At 35.6% G+C, this 23,156-nt stretch overlaps 1 long non-coding RNA gene across 1 annotated transcript; it reads right to left on the bottom strand.

Annotated features, from left to right (window-relative positions):
• Positions 1-11,634: 11,634 nt before the first annotated feature.
• Positions 11,635-16,581, bottom strand: LOC133780685 (uncharacterized). The gene is made up of 3 exons (XR_009869511.1): positions 16,523-16,581; positions 14,957-15,176; positions 11,635-11,907 (listed from the first exon to the last, which is right to left on the bottom strand). It is a non-coding gene; the product is annotated as an uncharacterized LOC133780685 (long non-coding RNA).
• Between the last annotated feature and the right edge of the window lie 6,575 nt (positions 16,582-23,156).

The raw sequence follows: 23,156 nt of genomic DNA, 5'->3' as shown, positions 1-23,156 counted from the left end.
CAGGACGGCTGGCCAGGATAGGTTGTCACCATGAGCCCTCCCCGGATCTCCTTTTAGAATTCCCTCGAGCCTTCCTGGGTGCGCTCGAGGCTGGTAGTGAGCTGGGAGTTGAAGTTTGGACCAAACGACTATACTGTTGCTCGGCCCTGGGTAGTTCTTCGAAGGTTGCCTCTCGGCGGTGCGACGAGGGAGTAGAGTTGGATGTCGGAGGTCTGGCCGAGCGGCTAGGCCTGGACCGATTACCCTGGCGGGACTTATGAGTCCCGCCTTGCCTCTTTTCGACGTTAGCGTCGGTTGTAAGAGGGGGTAGTTGGGCCAACACCTCCTTAATCTGCTGATTAGCTTTCGCCAGCTGACTCCTCAGCTGAGCATTCTCCATCTCTACTGCCGTGTAAAAGTCCGGGTTTGGATTAGGTGGCTGGGGTGCCGAACTTCCAGTGTCATCCTGGCCTATTGGCTACTTGCCCGGTCGCTGCTGAATTTCAAGGTTTTGCTCACCGGAGATGGCGGCATGATGGGCCTCCTGCCCATCATGCTTGTAACGCCCCAAACTCCAGGGACCGTTACGGTGTGCCTTGTAAACAGTGCAAAACTCGCTAATCAAGTCATTAGGCCAAAAACGCGTAACTAAGTATGATTAGCGGTTTAGGGATTAAACATTTCGGTTAGGGTGTAACGTTTCACTAGAACGTTTAATATATACATTGGGATCCCGAAAATAAAGTTTCAGAGTCTATTACAGAAAATATTTACAACAGGCCGTTCTAAGCGGCAAAACAGGGTTCAACCTTAGTTCCACTTTAAACCTTGGCCGTGGGGGACGAGCAGCTGCATATGTACACATCATCACCTAAGCTCTTCAACTCAAGGATGGTCCAGCTTCCTCTTGCCTTTACCTGCACCACATAGCACCCGTGAGCCGAAGCCCAGCAAGAAAACACAATATAACATGATATAATATCAACAATAACCATAATAACCATTCGGAACCAACGGTCCATACAGATAGGTGACAATAGCCAAAAGTCACAATAATGAGCATAGCTCCCTCTAGCCATGTGACGATAGGGTCACCAGGGCTCAACTGATAAGTGATTCTTTCATAAGCTTGGTTAGGATAGGTGCATGGTGATTAGTCACCAACATAACCATCCTCTCGACCCTAGAGTCGTAACTAAGGACAGCGTCCCCCAGCCATGTGACAAACAGTCACTGGGGTCATATACCTTGGCTGATGATCATCTAGTGTTAGACCAGGCAAGCGCTTATAGTTTTCATTGACTTCCAGTCAGTCCAGCATTAATATCCCATATGAGTCATTCAATGCCGACCTCGATTAGATCTAATCTCCATTTGGCCCGGCGTTTACAACGCACTGCCACTTCTGACCCTTGGGTCAGTGAAACACGACCAGTGTCCAGCCCGTTGTGAACTTAACTGATAAGTCACAGCTTCACAGACGGATCTGACACCATTGTCGATTCTTACTAATAAGTCAGCGCCATACACAGGTAAGCCATGCCACCAAACATATATCACATGTCTATTATCCATAAACAAGGTATTCAGCATGCTTACTTAACAGGTATTAGTACAATTAGGACTATGCATAAACACAGAGGCTCAAGCTCTGAACGATATCATACACAGCATACAAAGCATGTCCTAATCACATGTTTCCCATGCATCATATGCATAATATTCCACAACCCTACATGCACCAATAATAGCCATGCATGTCACGTTCAATAATCAACCAACATGCATCAAGAATAGCCATGCATGTCATACTCAGTAATCAACCAACATGCATCAATAATAGCCATGTATGTCATACTCAATAATCAACCAACATGCATCATTAATAGCCATGCATGTCACATATACACAGGGTGCAGTTTTCTTACCTCAAAGTCGAGCTAGAACGATTAAAAGAACGACCCTTGAGAACGATCAACTCTTAATCCTTTAGCGGTCACCTAGTCATAACCAAACATATAGGATACCATTAATAAAAATGATCAATATAAGTCCCCAATCCAATATCTAGCCTCCGGGACATCAATCCCCACTTAACCAAGTAGTAGGATCAACCCCGAGGCCTATGGTAAGCATCCCTAGGCTTAAAACACAATTTTGGTCAAATCTGCCCTGATGGGCCGCGGCTCACCAGAGCCATGCCGCGGCTCATCTCCCTGACAGAGGCATATTTGCCTCAGAAGCCACCTTAGGCCGCGGCACACAAAAGCCAGGCCGCGGCTCATTACCCAGATCAGCCAAAAATCAGCAACGCACCAGCTCGACCTCCCCTGCATATTCCCTTAGAACCCAGCCTTCAAACTAGTTCCAAACCTCAACCTAACACCCAATTTAACCACCAAACATTATCAACAACTCACCCACATCAAAACCCAAATTAAGCATCAACTAAACTTCCATTAATTCCAACTATTAACCATGAAATCACAAGCTGAAAGTTTAAACCCAAAATAGAGTATAAACCAAAAAATTATGGGTGGACTTACCTCAAATCCGAGTTTGAACCTCCTTCAATGGCTGAACCAAATTCCTAAGCTTCCACCTTTGATTTCCTAGCTTAACTCCTCAATTTGGGCTCTCAAAATTCAAAGAAAGGGTGAAGGAAGAAGTTTGTACGGGAGAGAGAGGAAGAGAGGATGAGGATAGGCTCTGTTTTAGTTCTGTATTTTCTACAGCCTTCATGTCATATATATCCTTAGGGTCAAAAGACCATAATGCCCTTAAGCCAAATAAATCCCTCTAAAAGCTTCCGAGGGCAAAACCGTCCTTTCCCTCCTATCTTGTTAATTATAATTAACGCTCTCCAATTCCCGCTATTCTCAATATTCCCAAATACCAATAAATCATATCCCATTACCCTTTAATTCCCGGTAATGCTCTAATCATTAAATTCACCCCGAGACTCACCCCGAGCCCCGAACTTAAACCCGTTATGACTAGACCGAACACTTACATCTCATGATCGTCTCATGTCAAATAGCTCGAACCAATCTACCTTATAATGTGGCTATATTAATTAATCACAACCATGCACCCAAAATAGACAATTACGCCCACAGTGGCCAAATTACCAAAATACCCTCACAATAATTAATTCTCCCATATGCATGCATTCACCATCATATAATAATATAATTCATGTAAACATGCATATTATCATTAAATACTATAATAAACCAATTATGGCCCTCCCGGCCTCCTAATCAAGGTCCTAAACCTGTTGATGCTCATAATCTTATCGATAGAAAGCATGAGGCCGAGGCAAGGCCTTTGGGCCACCGTCGTCTCGGGAAGCCATCGCACCATCACAACACAAGTCTGGGTTCGGCTCTCGTAGAGTCGATGCCAAGTGGCCTTGCTTGGCCTCGCGAGATGCCTAGGCCACGCCTCCCAAAGTGGCCTCGCGAGATGTCTAGGCCACGCCTCCCAAGTGGCCTCGCGAGATGCCTAGGCCACATCCCTCAAGTGGCCTCGCGAGAGGCCTCGGCCACGCCACACAAGTGGCCTCGCAAGATGCCTAGGCCATATCCCCCAAGTGGCCTCGCGAGACGCCTAGGCCACGCCACACAAGTGGCCTCGCGAGATGCCTAGGCCACACCCCTCAAGTGGCCTCGCAAGAGGTCTCGGCCACGCCACCCAAGTGGCCTTGCGAGACGCCTAAGCCACGCCGCACAAGTGGCCTCGCGAGACGCCTAGGCCACATCCCTCAAGTGGCCTCGCAAGAGGTCTCGGCCACGCCACCCAAGTGGCCTCGCGAGACGCCTAGGCCACGCCGCACAATTGGCCTCGCGAGACGCCTAGGCCACATCCCTCAAGTGGCCTCGCGAGAGGTCTCGGCCAAGCCACCCAAGTGGCCTCGCGAGACGCCTAGGCCACATCCCTCAAGTGGCCTCGCGAGATGCCTAGGCCACGCCTCCCAAAGTGGCCTCGCGAGTCTCGGCTCCCCTGGCCTCATGAGGGTCACATCCACAACGCACTCGACCCTGTGGATAGCTAGGGAGCCACGTCCTTAAGGGGGTCGCAAGGAGAGCGTCTCACCACGCATCCTTAGACATCTTCCAGGGCCACATGCCTATCGCTCAGACTCGTGAGTGACCTCAGGAGGTTTCGGATACCCCATACCAAGGACCCAAGACCTCCACCTCACACCAAGGGTCCCATTCCTTACACCTCGAGATCCTTATGCTTAGGAGATCCAGTACGAGTCTAATGGGGGGTATTTGTACGACCAAGTACTAAGTACGGGTACCAGTGCCAGTGAGATTGATGGGGTAAGGATCATGGTCCGTACGGCCATAGGTCAGAGCCGACACCACTACCTCCTGCGCCACTACGCCTGCCACCACGCATCAGACATGGGTACAGACAAGTAGTGGAGATACCCTCCTGACACCTGCTCCTGTACGGGTTGTACAACCACGACCTCTGAAGCCACTCCCCTGACACAGTACGTACGTCCCACTTGGTCCCCTGGACCATTATGTACCTAAGGCCATTAGAGCCTACTATAAAATGAACTCTAAGACTACCTGATGAGGGGTTGGAAATTTTGCTGTAGCAGAGGCTTAAGTGTGAATGAAAGATTGAATTCCCCATTATTGTTCTATCATTGTTCTTGAGTTATTGTTCAAGTTTTTACAGCTTTCCAATTAGTGATCTTGATTTGACAATTTTTCCAACTTAACTTAGTTGACGAGTTCACACCGTCAACAAAACCTTATTAGGAAATTTGGGGCATTACAATGCTGGTCCGCCTCGTTACCATGTCTTGATCGAGTGATCACCATGGTTGGGTATTTGCAATAGAACCAATCTAACAAGCTCTTAATGAAAGCACCAAACTGTTAACGCGGTTCTTCGCCAACAGGTAATTAAGAAAATAAGAGAAAGGGATTAGTGCTGAGTGATGAACCGAAACAGATGAATGATCTTAATATGAACTGAAGATACGACTACATTTTTTAGGTGGTTCAAAGGTTAAAATCCTTCTACTCCACCTGCCAATATTACTGCTATATTTTTGGTATTCTTTACAGGGTATTTTGTTACACAATAGAATTCAACCCTTTGCAACTCCTAGGGTCTCCATATTTATAGGAGAGGGCACCTATGAGTTGGTAAGGGGGGTCATCCCGTGACCTTCTTACCCATCATGTCACTTCTGTGACATTCATGATTAATTCCTAAAACCTGACAGATGAAGTGTGGTCTAATTAATAGGTAAGAGGGATAATGGGCCGCACGGCCCAACCCAGTCGTGGGTGCCTGAACACGCACGTTCATGCTGCGTGTCCGAGAATTCATGGATATATTTGACACGTGATGTCTGATATATGCACATTTACATTGCGTGGTTGACTTTACAAGGGGTCACAGCTTCCAACTCCAGCTCGTGCCTCGGGCTGGATGCCTTCTCGACCCGCGGTCCTCATATCTCTGATTCGGCCCTTAAATAATCTTGATAAACTTTTGGATACCTCGAGCTAAATAGGTAGGACCTGACAACAGTAGCCCCGGCCACGTGGTATCCATGTGGCTGATATAATTATGCCATATCTCAGCTCGCTAATAGCCCGTGGAAAATTAGGGCGTACAACATGTTTAATAAAAATTTCTCAGCATAGTGATAACCATGTACTATAACCGGGCCAAGCCCTAAACATAGAATGAGTGCAGTTTTCTTACCACTGGTCGAAGCACTAGATAAATAGAAATGATTCTTGAGCATGATCCCTTTCTGAGCCCTAGCGGTACCCTAGTCACAACCATAATAAAATATATCCATCAATATCGAGTGAATAACGACTTCTGGATTGAGTCCGAGCCTCTGGGACCTCGAATTCTACTAAACCGGGTAGTAGAACCCTTCCCAAGCTCTTAGGTTTGAAACCTCACACTCAAAAATCCCCTTTGGCTATCTTTCCAACTAGCATTGCGGCGCACCCCTGAAGGGCCGCGGCACGCCACAAGCAAGAGCCCTAACATATTTTCCTTGGACACACGCCGCGGCGCAGCCTACTAGGCACCGCGACACCGAGGCGATTCAGGGAATCGCCCTAGCCTCTGGGTTCATGCGAACCACGGTGCTCCAAGAACAGCGCCGCAAGGCAACCCTGCGAACCCAATTTTTCAACATTTTTCCTCCAAGCCAAATCTCTCCAAACTCAACCCAAACGTGAACCAAGGCCAAAATTGAATCCCAAAACTAGTTTAGCATACCTCAAACAACACAATAACACCACAACCTCAACCCAATCCCTCTTAAAACTCAAAATCATCACGTTGAGCCTTAAAGCTCAAGAACACCAAAAACAAGTGAAAACTCAGTAAGTTTAGAGGAAGAAAATCATTACCTCAACTGGATAAGTTGACCCTTAGTTGTAATTCCTCAATTCTCAACTCTATGATCACCTCTAAGCCTTTTAAATTCAAGAATTCGTCTCAAAATTCAAACTTCACCAAAGGGAGAGGGAGAGAGAGTAACGAGAGAGAGAGAGAGAGAGAGAGAGAGAGAGAGAGAGAGAGAGAGAGAGAGAGCGAGAGCGAGTGAAGACTGCTGAGTGTTCTTACTAATTTTTGAAGGATTTTACTAGCCTAAGTTTGTCCAAAGTTGGGGAAAAGACCACAACGCCCCTAGCTCTTAATTAGTTCCTTAATGCCTCCAAGGGAAAAATGGTCTTTTGCCAAAATTTCCCACCAATCTCAATTAACACCTCATAGTTTCCAAATTAGTCTCCAATTAACTTCCCATTACATGATAAATCCCGATAATGTACTAAATTACCAAAATACCCCTAGGCTCACCCCGAGCCGGGTATTTGATCATGTTGTGACTAAACTGCTAACTTGCTCATTAGGATCGCCTTGTGCCGACTAACTCAAATATATCCACATAATAATGTGGTCTCAATCCTAAAACTCATATATTTACAATTATACCCTCAACGGGTCAAAATTACTAAAATGTCATTCTAATAAAAAAATAGGCCCACATGCATATTTAATACACTTAAACATGCAAACATAGTCATATCATAATATAACTCACATAAATACATAATAATTAATCCAATTATTTCATATATAAGCACATATCATTCCAATATTGCCCTCCTAGGCCCCCAAATCAAGGCACTAAGCCTTATTAGGAATTTTGGGACATTACAATTATCCCCTCCTTATAAAAATTTCGCCCTCAAAATTTACCTGAACAACTCGGGATACTGATTACGCATGTCTAACTCTAATTCGCATGTTGCTTCTTCGACCTTGCTGTTCCACACCATTAGGGTTATCCCTATATTTCTCATTTGTTAATTTAATTAATATTTAAGAGAATATATTTATCCCAAAATAAATATTAGCTAATTTAAAATTAACTTTATCTTAAAATAACAGTTTTAAATAAACAAAAATCTTATTTTAAATAAGATAATTATTAATCTACCTTTATATTAATCCAAACATGATTAATATTTATTTTAACCTATAGTTTTTTCAAAATAAAAACTATATAGTTAAAAAATTAATTAATTCATAATTAATTGATTGCCCATAATTATCACATAATTATTTCATTGCCCTGGAAAATTAATTCCTTTGAAATTAAGTCATTCTCTCTATAAATCTTTCTCTTGACATCCTTACCCTTGACAGTGTAGGACAGAGGTGATCTGTGGGCCATGGACCTGTAATACGAAGCTCCAATAAACCAGATTATTAATTAAACTCTTTAATCCAATAATCTTATTTATTAATTCCATGATTACTCCACTATAAATATAGAATTGCACTCTAAGTATTTATAGAATTATATTTATAGAGTTTTCTCTTGTAGTCCATTGATATAATCAATAAATGTAGTTCTGTCGTCCATTTATTGGTTTGTTAATGATAGCTGGTCAATATTACTGTTTTACCCTTCTAATTACCTCTTGATCCTTAGGTGCCATTAATTCACTAGCGAATAATTAATTTATAATCATATTATAGATATGAGCTCAATAACTATTAAGTTCCTTAATTAACCCTTAGGGAACCGATATTCGATCCTCTAGGAAAGTATGGATTCATTATTGTAAATCATGTTCCCAGCCATTCATGATATTGAATCTCCATAACAAAAGTCATTAGCCTCATTATACTAAAAAATCTTAACAAGTAAATCAAAAGATCCAATAAACACAAACAAAAGTTCATGAATACCCAGAATTTAGACTAATCTACAAATGATCATCTATTATGATAAGAACTAAATATGTATGTCAAACAACAGGTTTATAAAGATAATTAATTCTCATCGGTCATGGCATATATAATCTATTTTATACAACACATTTACTAAGATGTGTATCCACATCAGTAATTTGAATCTAGATCATTCACATCTCGTATGCTTAGTAAACTGCACTAGTAACCATTCATTAAAGATTCCTTACTTTAATATGTTACTGATTATTTTATTCATTATATATGATATTAATTCTTTCTTACTAATACAAAATCATATTCTCATAAATGAATAAGGAATTTTCTTGATATTATTATATAATTATTTCAAACGTTAATTATAACATTCAAATATAATAAAATTGTATTTTTTTTTAAATTAATAAAATTTCTTTACATGCTTTTAGGGCATTAATCCTAACAATCTCTCACTTGCCCTCAAAGCAAGTGAGGCATTTCTCTTAATCCCACGTTGCATACATGACCCATAAACGACTTTGTAGGAAGTGTCTTGGTAAATCGTCTGCCAAGTTCTATTCCGACGCTATCTTCATAATAGTCACATCACCGATGTGTACAATCTTTCTAACCAGATGGTGTTTCCTTTCTATATGCTTTCCTCTCTTGTGGCTTCTAGGTTCCTTGGAATTAGCTACTACTCCACTGTTGTCATAGTACATGATTAGTGGCTTTTCCATATCTGGAACTAATTCCAGATCAGTGTAGAACTTCCTCAACCAAACTGATTCTTTAGCTGCTTCACAAGCTGCTATATAATTGGCTTCCATGGTTGAATATGCAATACTAGATTGTTTAATACTTCTCCAAACTACATCTCCTCCACCAAGAGTGAATACTGACCCAAACGTCGACTTACGACTATCTTTGTCTAATTTGAAATCAGTATCAGTGTATCCAGTAGGGTTTAACTCACCCCTGAATATACATGCACATAATCTCTCATTGTCATAAGATACTTAAGAATGTGCTTTACTACAATCCAGTATTCTAAACCTGGATTTGATTGATAATGACTTACAATCCCAACTTCATAGCATATGTCAGGCCTAGTACATAACCTAGCATACATAAGACTCCCAACTACTGAAGCATAGGGATACTTTCTCATGTCTTCTTCCTCCTGAGGTGTCTTTGGACATTGCTCCTTAGAAAGAGTAATTCCATGTCTAGTCGGTAACTGACCTTTCTTGGAATTCTCCATAGAGAACCTTTCAAGCAATTTATCTATATACTTAGCTTGAGAAAGTGCCAAGAGCTTATTCTTCCTATCCCTTAGGATTTGGATTCTCAAAACATAGCTTGCCTCACCCAAATATTTCATTTGGAACTTTTCGTCAAACCAATTCTTTACGTTTGATAGTGTCTCTACATTTTTGCAAATAAGGAGAATGACATCCACATAAAGAACTAAGAAAACCACCACCTTTCCTTTGATATATTTATATACACATGCTTTGACATTCTGTTCGAAGGCATATGTTTTAATTATTTCATCAAAGGTGATCTTCCAAGATATTGATGCTTGCTTTAATCCATAAATTTCAGCAACTTACACACCTTTTGATTTTCCTCATTCTTGATGAACCCTTCTGGTTGTACCATATAGATGCTTTCATCAAGATAGTCATTAAGGAAGGTTGTCTTGACGTCCATCTACCATATCTCATAATCATACATGGAAACTATGGATAAGAGAATGCAAATGGATTTCAGCATTGCCACAGGATAAAATGTTTCTTCATAATTAACACATTCTCTCTTAGTGTAACCTTTGGCTACTAACCTTGCTTTGAAATTCTCCACTTTCCCATCTACACCTCTTTTCTTCTTGTATATCCATTTACACCCAATGGGCATGACATCTTTAGGTGGGTCTACAAGTTCCTAGGAAGAATTGGAATACATGGATTTCATTTCTTTGTTCATGGCTTCTTGCCATTTCTTCTTTTTAGGATCATCTATAGCCTCTTTTAAGGTTAATGGATTGTCCTTGTCTGTATCAGAAACAAAGACATGTGTCTCATGTTTGTAGTGAACAGGTTGGGGCGCCATGACCTTTATGAACCGAGAAGCCTAGGAGGTTCCCTGAACCACCATCGCGTTGCGGCCTGTGTCCAGAGAAAAAAAGGTTGGGTTCTCTAACTTAAAGAGATCTGCAGCGCTTGTGAGGGGCGCCGCGACTCAAATGAGGAATTTTGTCCAAGTTAGGTTTTGGGTGGCAGAAACTCAAACCTAAGGGCTCAGGAAGAGTTCTACTACCCGGTTTAGTAGAATTCGAGGTCCTGGAGACTAGGACTTGGTTTGGAAGACTTTATTTACTCGATATTGATGGATATAATTTATTATGGTTGTGACTAGGGTACCGCTAGGGCTCAAAACAAGATCTTGATGGGGGTCGTAGCTAACTAACTTGTGCTTGGACCAAAGGTAAGAAAACCACACCCAATACATAATATATGTGATTAGGGCTTGGTCTAGTTGTTAAATATAGATTTGAGTAGGGCTCGGGCCCCTGTGAATGAGCATGATTATGATTGTGCTTATGATTGCTTGATTAATCATGCTTGAATATTCTGTATGTGAATAATGGTTAAATGATGTATGCATGTTTGCATTATCTGATTGGAAAGCATTGACTTATCAGTCAAAGACGACAGTAGCGCGTTGAGCGCTAATCGAAAGCATTGAATTATAAATCAAAGACGCAATAGTGCGTTGAGCACTGGTCGATATGGTTAGGCCTAACCAGGAACGTGATATACGCTTGACCGACCCTATGGTCGTTGGAAAATTAAAGCACTAGGTACACTTGACCAGCTCTAAGGCTGGTTATACAAAGGAAAGGGCAGTGGGCCCGGGGTGACTCTATAGTCCTATATCCTAGGGAAATGGGATCTAATATGACTTATTAGTCATTTATTTAAGGCAGCGACCCTGGGGTGACTCTATGGTCACGTAACTAGGGCGACGGGCCCTGGTGTGACACTGTAGTCACTTATCTGAATAGAATCACTACTACAAAATTGAGCTTTCCTGACAATTTTTAACTATCGTTATTGAGTAGCGACGACAGTCGGCTAACTGCCGTATTTTCCTATGCCGACATAGAGGTAGGTACGCCGACAGTTTTTAACTGTCGTGATTGCTCTTTACGCCGACAGTTAATAACTGTCGTAATTTCTCTTTACCTTGACATTTTTTAACTGTCGTAAGTGTTCTCTATGCCCAAAATCTTTAGCTGTCGTAATTGCTCTCTACGCCGACATTTATTTACTATCACTAAATATCATACAAGAAATAAAATAAATTACCACTTATTTATATAAAATAAAATAACAAAAAAAATATCAACAAATCAAAATTATATATAACTAGTATAAATAAATATCCAACCCAAGATGATGGCAAAAAAAAAATAAAAAATAATGAGAGTATCTCAACAATAGTTGCCTTTATCAACAATCCATTCTCATACAAATACCTCTCTATCTTGTAAAAACACAAATAAAAGCTAACAAAATTCAATTACATACAACAATTATTCATAGTATCTAAAATTACAGCTACCCTTTTTGTTGTTGATGGCACAATCCTCTGATTAATAGATATCACCTTTATCTGGAAAACCAATAATAAAAAAAGTATTAACTTCAAAATCAAACTCTCCAGTTTAGAATCAGTGTAAAACAATTTATTTAGGTGTGAAGTCTAGTTCTTAAAAAAAATTCTAATTGGTTTTCATTTATAGAAAAATTAAAATGACAGAAAACAAATGAATCTCAAGTGCTTTAATGCAAGCATATTGAATTGATTACATGAATTAAATTGAACAATTGATTCTAAAAAGGATGAAGAAAAAGATAACAAAGTACACATACTTTAACTGGTGAAATAGAATTCATATAATTGAGTTCAATCAATTTAGTTCTGCAACTTCCATTATATGGATTATGCAAAGAGAAACATAATACACATGGAAAATATACTCTAAAGTAATCAAGTAAAAGCAATGGGTGATTTTTTCTTTATAATAACAAATTAAAACTAAAACAGAAAGCAAAACTAGTATTAGAGTAATAACAAGAAGCATTTTAGTCTTATAAGATTCATACTTATAATTATATATGTTCCTATTTGTTTTCATTCTAAAACAGAAAATATCTACATCAACACAATTTCGTAATTAATATAATAAACTTCTGTGGCTTCTATATTCTAATGACTAAGACCAAATCCTAAATAAATCATTCACCAGCAGAAAATAATATAAGTTTGATCAATAACAATTTAATTTATATGCATATAATGCCAAAATATACTTACCAAGCTTCTAAGTAATAATCAGTGTTAAATGATCAAGATTCCAAGCCTTTTCATGTGAGTATGCCAGTCTGTGTCTACATACTAAAGCATCTAAGTCTGTCTTCACCTACTATTACTAATATATATATATATATATATATCTATACACATCCAAGGGATGTGGTGTGTGGTGTCATTTTTTTTTTTCAAATTTGAAAGAATGGTTTTAAATAAATAACATCATATTTAAATTGATTTTAAATAAATATAATTCAACAGTACAAATCATTTTTATTACGAAAAAATAGCTCAAATTTATTTAATAAAAATTTGTATTATATTTAAAATATATTTATAATTTTTTATCAAAAATATAATTAAATTAAACAATAATATACCAAATGTAACTATATATTTTCTTTTAGTATTTTTATAATATGAACATTTTGTAACACAATAAATTTAATAAAATAATTTAGGAAAATTTCAATTTGATATTATAAAATAGTTTTGTGAATTCCGTTCTATTAAAGAAAATCACATCTTATTTATATAATAAAATCATTTTAAATTTTTAGTTAGAAAGTTGACTCATTTCATCACAAAATATATATATTTATATATATTGTATCGTAGGTACTTAGTTTTATTTATAGAATTTATTAATTATTTTTATTAAATTTATATTAATGTCATATAAATTTCAAATAAATTTCATATTTTAATTAAATAATTTATTTATTTTTGTTTAATTTTATATCTGTTCTAGTTTTTTAATTTGGAAGAGACAATTATATATTATATGTTTAATGTAATATTAAATATTATACATGTATTTTAAATTTAAGTTTCTTGCTAGTTTTTTAAAAAATAATCAATTTGTTACTAATTAACAGTAGATTATATTATATATTTAATATGATATTATTCTAATAAGTGAGTTTAAGTTTAATTAAATTTTATTATTTTAAAATAATTATCATTGTAAAATATTTCAAAAATATCATATTTTAATTTGTTTAATTATTTATTATTTTATAAAAAATTATTATTGTAAAATATCTCAAAAATACCTTTTTTTAATTTTTTAATTATTTATTTATTTTATTTAAGTTTAAGTATTTACAAACTACCGTTAGATATACGAATATTATGTTAAATATAAGAATATTCCGTTAAAGTTAACATTAAAAAAATAAAAAAACCGTTAAAACCAAGAATTTCCGTTATCTACACACTTATTATATAGAATAGATATACCCTGTCACAGAATTGAGTTTTACAAATATCAATCAATGAATGATTTTCTAGATGTAAATGCGCTGCAACTTTCTCCACACGAGCAAATATTATCTGAAGATATCTTTTGTATTGTTCTAGCTCTGTCCATTGTATCACAATTTCAATCATGAACTCTTCGCCGTACATATCTTCCAATGAAGGAATCACCTACACCAACACACAAACTTAATAATATCATGTTTTTAATAAAGAATCTATATGATTTCATTTTTATTCTAGGTAAAAAAAAAACCTATGAATTAAGTCACGAAGCTTACATAGTTTGAAATCCTTTGTGTCAAAATGCTCTCATATTTATCATAAAACTCACGAATTACATAATGCCAAAAACCATGTATGTCTTTCGTACAGAAAACGTTGTAAACAGCTCTGTATAACATGGAAATGGGTAATATGTTAAAATATAATTAACGCAATCTATTATTAATATATGTTTAAACTTTGAAAATCAAAAGGGAATATTATATTTACATATATATATATATACTTACGTGTATGCATTCATTCTGTCATCCATATTCCATTCGTCTCTAACATCTTCATCAAGTTTCATATGTATTTTACGAATCGATGCATTCACAACCACCATTGTATCTCTTATAATTTTCTTAACCACTTCTTCACGATTGTTTCTTCTAGTCTCTTCATCATCAGCAGTAGTAAATATCAACAACTTGGCCATACTTCTTGATTTTGATGAATTGAGTACTTCTTGCTAATCACCAAATATATATATGAAAACAAAATCAGGGAAATTTTTTATGGTTGTGTACTCTTGAAAGGATGTGTACTTCTGAAGGATTGTGTACTCTTGAAAGGATGTGTACTTCTGAAGTGTTGTATTGTTTAATTTTTTTAACATTAATTATTTGATTGTGTAAAGAACCAATTATTGTATTTTTTGGGAATAGAAGCAATTGTTCAGTTTGGATGACTTATCTAAATTTAACTTTTTTTTTAGCATATTCTGTTAAATTCGTAACAAATTCTGTTAAACCATACCAAAATCCGTTAAATACCAAACACTGTTAGATAGCCATTTATATAATAGGTAAGATATCACCTGATCCTTTTCTAGTACTAGTAGTACTGCAGTGAAAGTCAAAGGCATCTCGAGATGAAGTATTGTTGTTGTTGTTACTACTAGACTTCAAGCTTAGTTGGCTTTGACCAAGTGTGGAGACAATAAGCCACATGATCAATATGATAAAAGCTTACAAGTTGATCTTGCTACTGATCTGAGCAGCCATTCCCACACACTTCTTCACTAGATGCAACTTGTTCTGTCGTAGGATTATCAAAAAAGGGTCACAATTGTTGACCATACATATATACATACATAAATTCGCATATAATTAAAGTAAAAGAGGAAAAAGAAACATAATGAGACATTTCAGTGACTCTATCATTGTCAATTTTTCAGTGGGATCAACTCAAATAATTAAATCACAAGAATGCACATGAATAAATCACAAGTAAAAATAGTAATAGTTGTCTTTGGTTGTCTTTATTTGTTATACTAACATCATAATATGAAGTGGAGAAAGAGAATGGTTCAAACATGATTCTAGTTTCAAACTTGAAGTGAAACTTAAGAGTTTGCATGGCATTGTTTTCTGTTTTTTGTTTTCAAAATTATGTTTTCAGAAATGAGAACAGAAAACAGTTTTTACAGTTTTCAAAAAACAACAAGTGTTTGGTTAATATTTTCTAAAAATAATTTTAAAAAAAAATCTTAAATAAAAAATTAATAAATATATTTACAAAGAGAAAAATCTTTTAAAAGTTTGTAATAAATAATGACATAAAAGTAATGTGAAAGAAAAAGTAATGGAAATTAAGGAGAGAAATTTTGAGGAAGAAAAATTGAGAAGAAAAAAATTGATGCAAGAAAAAAAATAGGTAAGAAAGTAATGAGAGAGAAATTGGCGAGATAGAAAAAATAAAGAGAGAGAAAATGATGATATAAAAAGTGATGAGAGAGAAAATATGAGATAATAAGTGATGAAAGAGAAAATAAGAAGACCAAAAGTGATGAGAGAGAGTGTGATGTTAGAGAAATTGATGAGAGAAAAAGTGAAGAAAGATAAATTAATGAGAGAGAAAATTATGTGAGATAATAATAATTAAAAATGTTATGTGAGAAAAAAAATTGACAAAAAAAAAAAAAATGAGAACAACTAAAAATAATCTTTTGTTATTCTTAAAATTTTCTATTTTTTACAACTTTGTTTTTAAAAATTATTTTAGAAAAAAATGTCAAACACCCGTTAAGTTTCGCAACCCAATCTTTATATTAATTGAAGTTTACCATCTAATATATAGTTTCTTTACCAAAAACCAGAGTAACCAGTATCTAGGCTAGACGAATCAATAAAATACATGTATTCGTTAATTAATGTCCTCTTCTATAGTGTTCAATATAAATACATATATAACCTGTACAAATATTAAATACATTTAGTTTAAGAATAAAAGAAATAGATGATGAATATTAACCACCAAAATAGGAAAAGACAGAAGAATCTGAAAAGTTGTAGCAGCAAAATAATATAAGAGAGAAATACAAACATAAGAGAGAGATGCCAAAAGAGAGACAGACCATGAGTGAGTGAGAGAGAGAGCTTACCGAAGAGAAGACGGGTCCTCGTGTGTCGTCAATCGGAACCCAGCCGTGCGTCGTTGGAACCCAGCCGTGCATCGATCAGAGAGAAAGAAAGAAAGGGAAACCGAAGAAAAAGGGAGAGAAAGTGGAAGTGTGTTGGAAATGTGCCCTGAAAGCATATGTAGTAGACATTATTTTTATGAAATAAATAAATGAATTGAATTTGTTATGCATATATTTTATGGACTATATTATTCTATGATAATATTATGTAAATATCAGGAAAATTCCTAAGTTCATATATGTGATCTCAAACACGTATTAGTACGGGAGGATTGTGTTTGAGATAAATGAACTTGAATAGTTCACAGTAAAATAAAGTTATGAAATCTTTAGATTAATTACTACAAGTACGGTCCACTAGTATTATGAATACATGTGATCTAGATCCAGATCACTAGTGTGGTAGGACACTTTAGTGGATGTGCTTTATATATTAGAGAATATATAGAACTGGATCAGATATGTTTATTAATACTTAGTTAAATACCGTTTCGAAGTATTAATTAAATATATCAACTGATGATCATATACAAATAGATCTTAATCCTGAAGTTACTATGAACTCCTGTTTATGTTATATGAGTTCTTTGATTCACTTGTTAGAGTCTGTCAAAATGATCAGGCTAGAAACTTTTGTTTTGGGAACTCATTAATATAGATGGCTGGGGACATAGTATACAGATATGAAATCTATGCCTTCTCGCAAGAGATTGAATGATGGTTCTCTTAAGGGTTGACTTTTGGGACTGAAAAGTTATTGAGCTCAAATTCATAATTTAGTTATGAATTAACCTTCACTAGTAGAGTCAATGGTACTTAAGGAAACAAGAGATAATTAAAAGGGTAAAACGGTAATTTATTCCCGATTAATTATGAACCATTATCAGAGGGTCAAGTTGTATGCAATGATTATATCAATGGACGCTTTATGATTGTAAAGTACTCAGTAAATGAAATGTCTATAATTACAAGAGTGCAGTCTCATATTTATAGTGGAATAATCATGAGATTAATAAATTAAGATTATTTAATTAAAGAGTTTAATTAATAATCTCAAATTTATTGGAGCTTAGAATTATAGGTCCATAGGTCCCCATAGCGGCTCTATCAACACTGTTCAAGGTAAGAGTTGATATGAAGGGAAAATAGTTTAAAGACATATTTAAGAATAAATTTGTTCTTGAGGCTAAATATGCAATTATATGATAATAGTGATTAATTAACTAATTACAAATTAGTTGTAGTTAACAAAATTAATTAATATTTAATTATTGTATAATTTTCGAAATTATATTAAATAATTAAATTAATTTCGAAATTTAATTAAATAATTAATTAATTATAATTTTCGAAATTATAATAAATTAAATATTTATTTTTGAAAATTTTGGATTTAATTAATTGGTAGAATTAATTAAATATCTTTATTTGAGTGGGAGAAAATAATCTGATAAGTTCAAATTGGATTTGAATTTAAGAGATTAATATTTATTCAAATAATTAATTATATTTGATAATTAATTCAAGAGATAATTAATTTGAATTAGTTATCAGGTTGTCAGATCTTATCTGACAAAGTAATTTGAATAAATAATTAAATAAAAATTGAAAAACCAATATCCCTAGAAATTAGGAAGCTACACGTTCACACAATCCATGGACTGTGTGTGGCGTGTAGGGCCAGCATTTTCAGGGATATGATTTTCATTTTTATTTAATTAATTAATTAATTAATGGATAATTCAAAAATTGGTTTTTTGGATTTTTTCATTAATATAATAATTAAATAATTAAAAAGTAAATTGTAAAATGGTTACAGATTTATTTTTTAAAATTTGAATATTTTCTTTTAAGTATGACTAATTAGAAAATTATTCAGTGAAGTGATGTGAGACAACTCAGAACATTCGCTCTGTGAAAAATAGAACGATAGTTTTCTCTCCCTGAAAATAAAGAACCAATTCTCAGGCCTATTCTCTTGATCTCATGTGTTGAGTACATCAAGTAGAATCACAAATAAACTATCATTCATTCTCTAAGTGCTCACACATTTCTTGAGGTGTAGAGAACGCTTTGGAAGATCTTAGTGTGAGTACGTGGGAGCGGCTTGGATAGGAAGATCGTTCTAAATACGAAAAGATAGCAAGGATACTTGATAGGCTTCAAGAGGTACGAATTCTATCCTTATCTTGTTTATGATTAATGTATGTATATTAATGGATCCGCATATTTAAAGATAGTTTAAATATGTTACAAAATTTTTGTTGTACACTGGGCCAACCATACCACCATTCTGCTACGCATTAGGAAACTCGTTCCTAACAAAGTGTTGGCTGGTAAGAATGAGGGAAAGAAGGAATAAAGAGAATGAGAGGCTTTTAGGGTTAGAGAAAAATGGATTTTGGCCCGTATTTTTGGTTAATAGATTTTTCAACTAAAAAATATTTATATATATAAAACATAATTAATTAATTTATAGTATAATGGATAATTTATTAATAGCTAATGTAACGACCCAAATTAGCTAATAGGGCTTAAGGGCCTTGATTAGTGTGCCTGGAGGGCATAATGGGAATTAAGTGTGATTTTAATGAGTAAAATGCATGATTATGACTTAAAGCATGTTATATGACTATTTGAATATTTGAGATGCATGATTATGTGTATTAGTATGCATGTAGCCCCTGATTAGGTTAGAAGGGCATAATCGTAATTTTGGCCAGTATGGGCATAACTGTATTGATATATGTGATAATTGTTGAGACCACATTATTATGTGGATATATCTATGATCTGTGACTCGAGACGATCCTAGTGAGCAGAGTAGCGAAAAAGTCATGGCGGGGATTTATACCCGGCTCGGGGTGAGCCTAGGGGTGTAAATGGGAATTTAGTGAGTATATTGGAGTCTATTTTGACATCGAGGAATATAATTGGAGATTAATTAGGTATCGGGAATTAAGCGGTAAATATTAGAGACACTCGAGGAGTTAGCGGGAATTGGGTAAAATGACTAGAATGCCCTTAAGTGGATTAAAGAGCTAGAAATAAAAGGGAGGGCATTAAGGTCATTTGGCTTCTTAAAGATGGGTATTACTAAGGCTTTATGTTAGTGGAAGTTGTAGAAAAATATAGAAGTCTGAGGAAAGAAAGAAAAGAAGGAAAAGAAAGAAAAGAGAAAGGGGAGGAAAACAGAGCTGGTTTTCTCTAGGGTCGGTTTGTGGTTCTCTCACAACGTTTCTTGGGTTTTCTTGGAGCAAAGCTCAGAGGAGAGTTAGGTTAGGCTGAGCATCAAGGATCCTAAGCTAGGCTTGGAGAATTGGCAGAGGTTTAGCAAGAACACCCTAACACTTGAGGTAAGGCTTTGTAGTTTCTTCAGTTTCTGGTTTTGGTTTTTGAACTATGGTGTATAAGCTGAGTTTGATGGGAACTTTAGGGAATTCAGGCCAAAGGTTGAGGAAGAGCAAGCTAAGGAGGTGTAGAGGTTTATTGAAATCGAAATCCCATTAAAGGTATGAAATTCTGAGCTTATAACTTTGATGTTTTAATTGGTTTCTGCTGAGTTTTGAGTTTAGAGTCAGCCATGGTGAATTTTGGGATTAGGGATGCATGTGCTTGAGTTTTGGGTATTTAGGGTGCTTGGGATGAGTGGAGTGTGTTAATAAGGTTGTTTTTGAGTTTGGTGAAGGTTTGGAGAAGTTTTGGTTGAGTTTGGTTCGAGGAAATCGCAGGAAGGAAAACTAGGGTGGTGCCTGTCTGTGACTAGCGCTACAGCGCTAGCTTTTGGGCACTGTAGCGCTAGGCCATGCATGCTGAGGGTATTTTTCTTCTGGTTGTAGCGCTGTAGCGCCCTCCTAAGAGCGCTGTAGCGCTGCCCTATTTTCAGAAAGGGATTTTAGGGTTGTTTGCAAGGGTTTTTGACCAAGGGTTTGGGGTTTGATTCCACCACCTTGTTTGGTGGAACTAGGACTTCCTGGGGGCTCGGGATTGGCCCCGAGGCTAGGTTTTGGACTTGAGGATTGATGATGACTTTGGCCTATGGTTGTGTTTAGGTGAGCGCTAGGGCTCAAGGGGGATCGTGCTCAAGGAGTCAAGTGATCAAGGCTTGCGAATTGAAAGGTAAGAAAACTGCACCCGGTTATATGTTTGTGATGGGACTAAGTGCTCCCGATATTTGTATTGTGTCAATGATGGTATTACGCCATGGGACATGTGATAGCCGCCTAAGGGTGCCGTACACAATATTTGCGCACAGGGCGCGGCTTGGCCACTGGTAGCCGAGGACAACTTAATATTCACTGAGCTCGGTTTAAGCGGGCCAGAGTCAGTGGGGTAACGGAGGGAGCGGCCTGAGGGCGCTAGCCTTAGTTATCATTTGTGAACTGATATATGTGATATGAGTTGATATGTTTAGTATGTTGAATACTTGATTATACTGAATGCTTATATGGTTGAGAATATGTGATGCAATATGAGATATTGATTTGTCTGTTGATTGCTTATGCTCTGTTGTTGTGTTTTCTTGCTGGGCCTTGGCTCACGGGTGCTATGTGGTGCAGGTAAAGGCAAAGGCAAGCTGGACCAATCCTGAGATGGAGAGCTGCGGGATTGAATGGACATAGCCAGCTGTTCGATCGCCATGGTCGAGGAGTGGATCGGGACAGGGATTGCCTAACTGTCTGTTTTGCCTTAATATGGCTTGTTATTGTATTTAAACCTTATGACTTTTGTAATCGATCTTTAAACTTAATATTTTTGGGATACCATGTAATCAGGAAACGACTCTCTATGAAAAATGTGACTTTTGAGACCAAAACATTTTAACCCTAGTTCCTTTATAGTTTCTATAGCACGTTTTTAATTAAATGACTTGATTAGCAAGTCTAGCACTTTATAAACACACAGTGTCACGGTCATGGCTATCCAGGACGTTACAGCTAATATTATATATTATTAATAAATTGGGAAAATGATTTAAATAACTTATTACAAATTATTAATTAATAATTTTTTTTGTATTAAGCATTTTTATTAAATTATAATAATACTAAAAAAAATTATATGCTATTGCAATATAATAATGTAATGTCAACATATATAATTATTTTAAAAAGAAAATGATCTACTGTTCACATATAAAATATTTTTTAATACTCTTTTTTACTAATTATTTTAAATATAATTAACTAATATAAAAAATAGAATATAATAATAAAAAATTACAACTAATAAACTTGTAGAGTTTTTAAAAATTATTATAAAGTTTATCCAATTAATAAAGTAAAATATTTTATAAATATTGTAATTAATACTAAAAAAAATTATATGCCATTACAATATATTAATGTAATGTTAGCATATATAATTATTTTAAAAAGAAAATTATCTATTGTTCACATATAAAACATTTTTTAATGCTCTTTTTTACTAATTATTTCAAATATAATTAACTAATTTAAAAAAATAGAATATAATAATAAAAAAATTACAACTAATAAACTTGTAGAGTTTTTAAAAATTATTATAAAGTTTATCCAATTAATAAAGTAAAATATTTTATAAATATTGTAATTAATACATCAATTTTATAAATTTAGTTACATAATTTAGTTTATTTTTAAAATCATAATATTCATTAATTATATTTTTAGATATATTTTTATTTAAATTTTGATGACAGTTTATACCTGTCGGTATTGGTCTTAAATTACAGTCGGCGTTGGGGTCAATGACGATAATTTTTAAATGTGGGCATTGATCTCAAATCAATTGTCGATGTTTGGGGTCAATGGCGACAATTTTTAACTGTCGGCATTGGTCTCAAATTAACTGTCAGTGTTGTGGTCAATATAGACAGTCAAAAGTAATGGTGGTAGTTATTAACTGTCGGCATAGAGTCTCAGCAAGCAATTATGGCAGTCAACTCTGTTGACTGTCGTGGTTGGGTGTTGGGAGGACCCAATTTTGTAGTAGTGTATGCATGCATTGTTGGAAAAACAATTAGAGTGCGCATCGAAATACGCGTGGTGGGTCCAGTGTGTATAACACAAAAATTTTCCATCTCTCATATAAACAGTTTATAGGTTAAAGAAAACATTCAAACAGAAACATTAATATACAATATTATTAATCATGCAACATATATATAAATATGTAACATAAATATAAATATACACATGTTTATATGTATATATCTTATACACATATACACAAATATTCAAGAACAAAAGTATTTACCTCTTGAAACCTATCAAGTGTCCTTGAGTCTTTTTGTATATGTAACAACCTCCTAATCCAGGACCGTTACACTGTGTACTTTAAATTGTGTCAGACTTGCTAACCAAGTTGTTTGGTTTAAAAAATGTGTAACTATCGTTAATGTCAAGGGTGAGGGTTAAAAATTTTGGTTAGAAGAATCGTTGACTTCTATTTGAAAAGCTTCATACAGACATGAGATCCCAAAATATTATAACTAAACTTTTAAAAGGTATATATACATCAAAAGTTACATTCAGCCGGCCTAAGCAGCAAAAATAGGGCTACAACCCTAGTTCCTTTGAGATATTCCCACCCGTGGTGGTCGAGCATCCGCATA

Source organism: Humulus lupulus, chromosome 5 (genome assembly GCF_963169125.1).
Source record: "Humulus lupulus chromosome 5, drHumLupu1.1, whole genome shotgun sequence".
In the NCBI taxonomy this organism is placed as follows: domain Eukaryota; kingdom Viridiplantae; phylum Streptophyta; class Magnoliopsida; order Rosales; family Cannabaceae; genus Humulus; species Humulus lupulus.
Note: the sequence above shows the minus strand (reverse complement) of the source record. Positions and strands in the feature narration are given on the sequence as shown.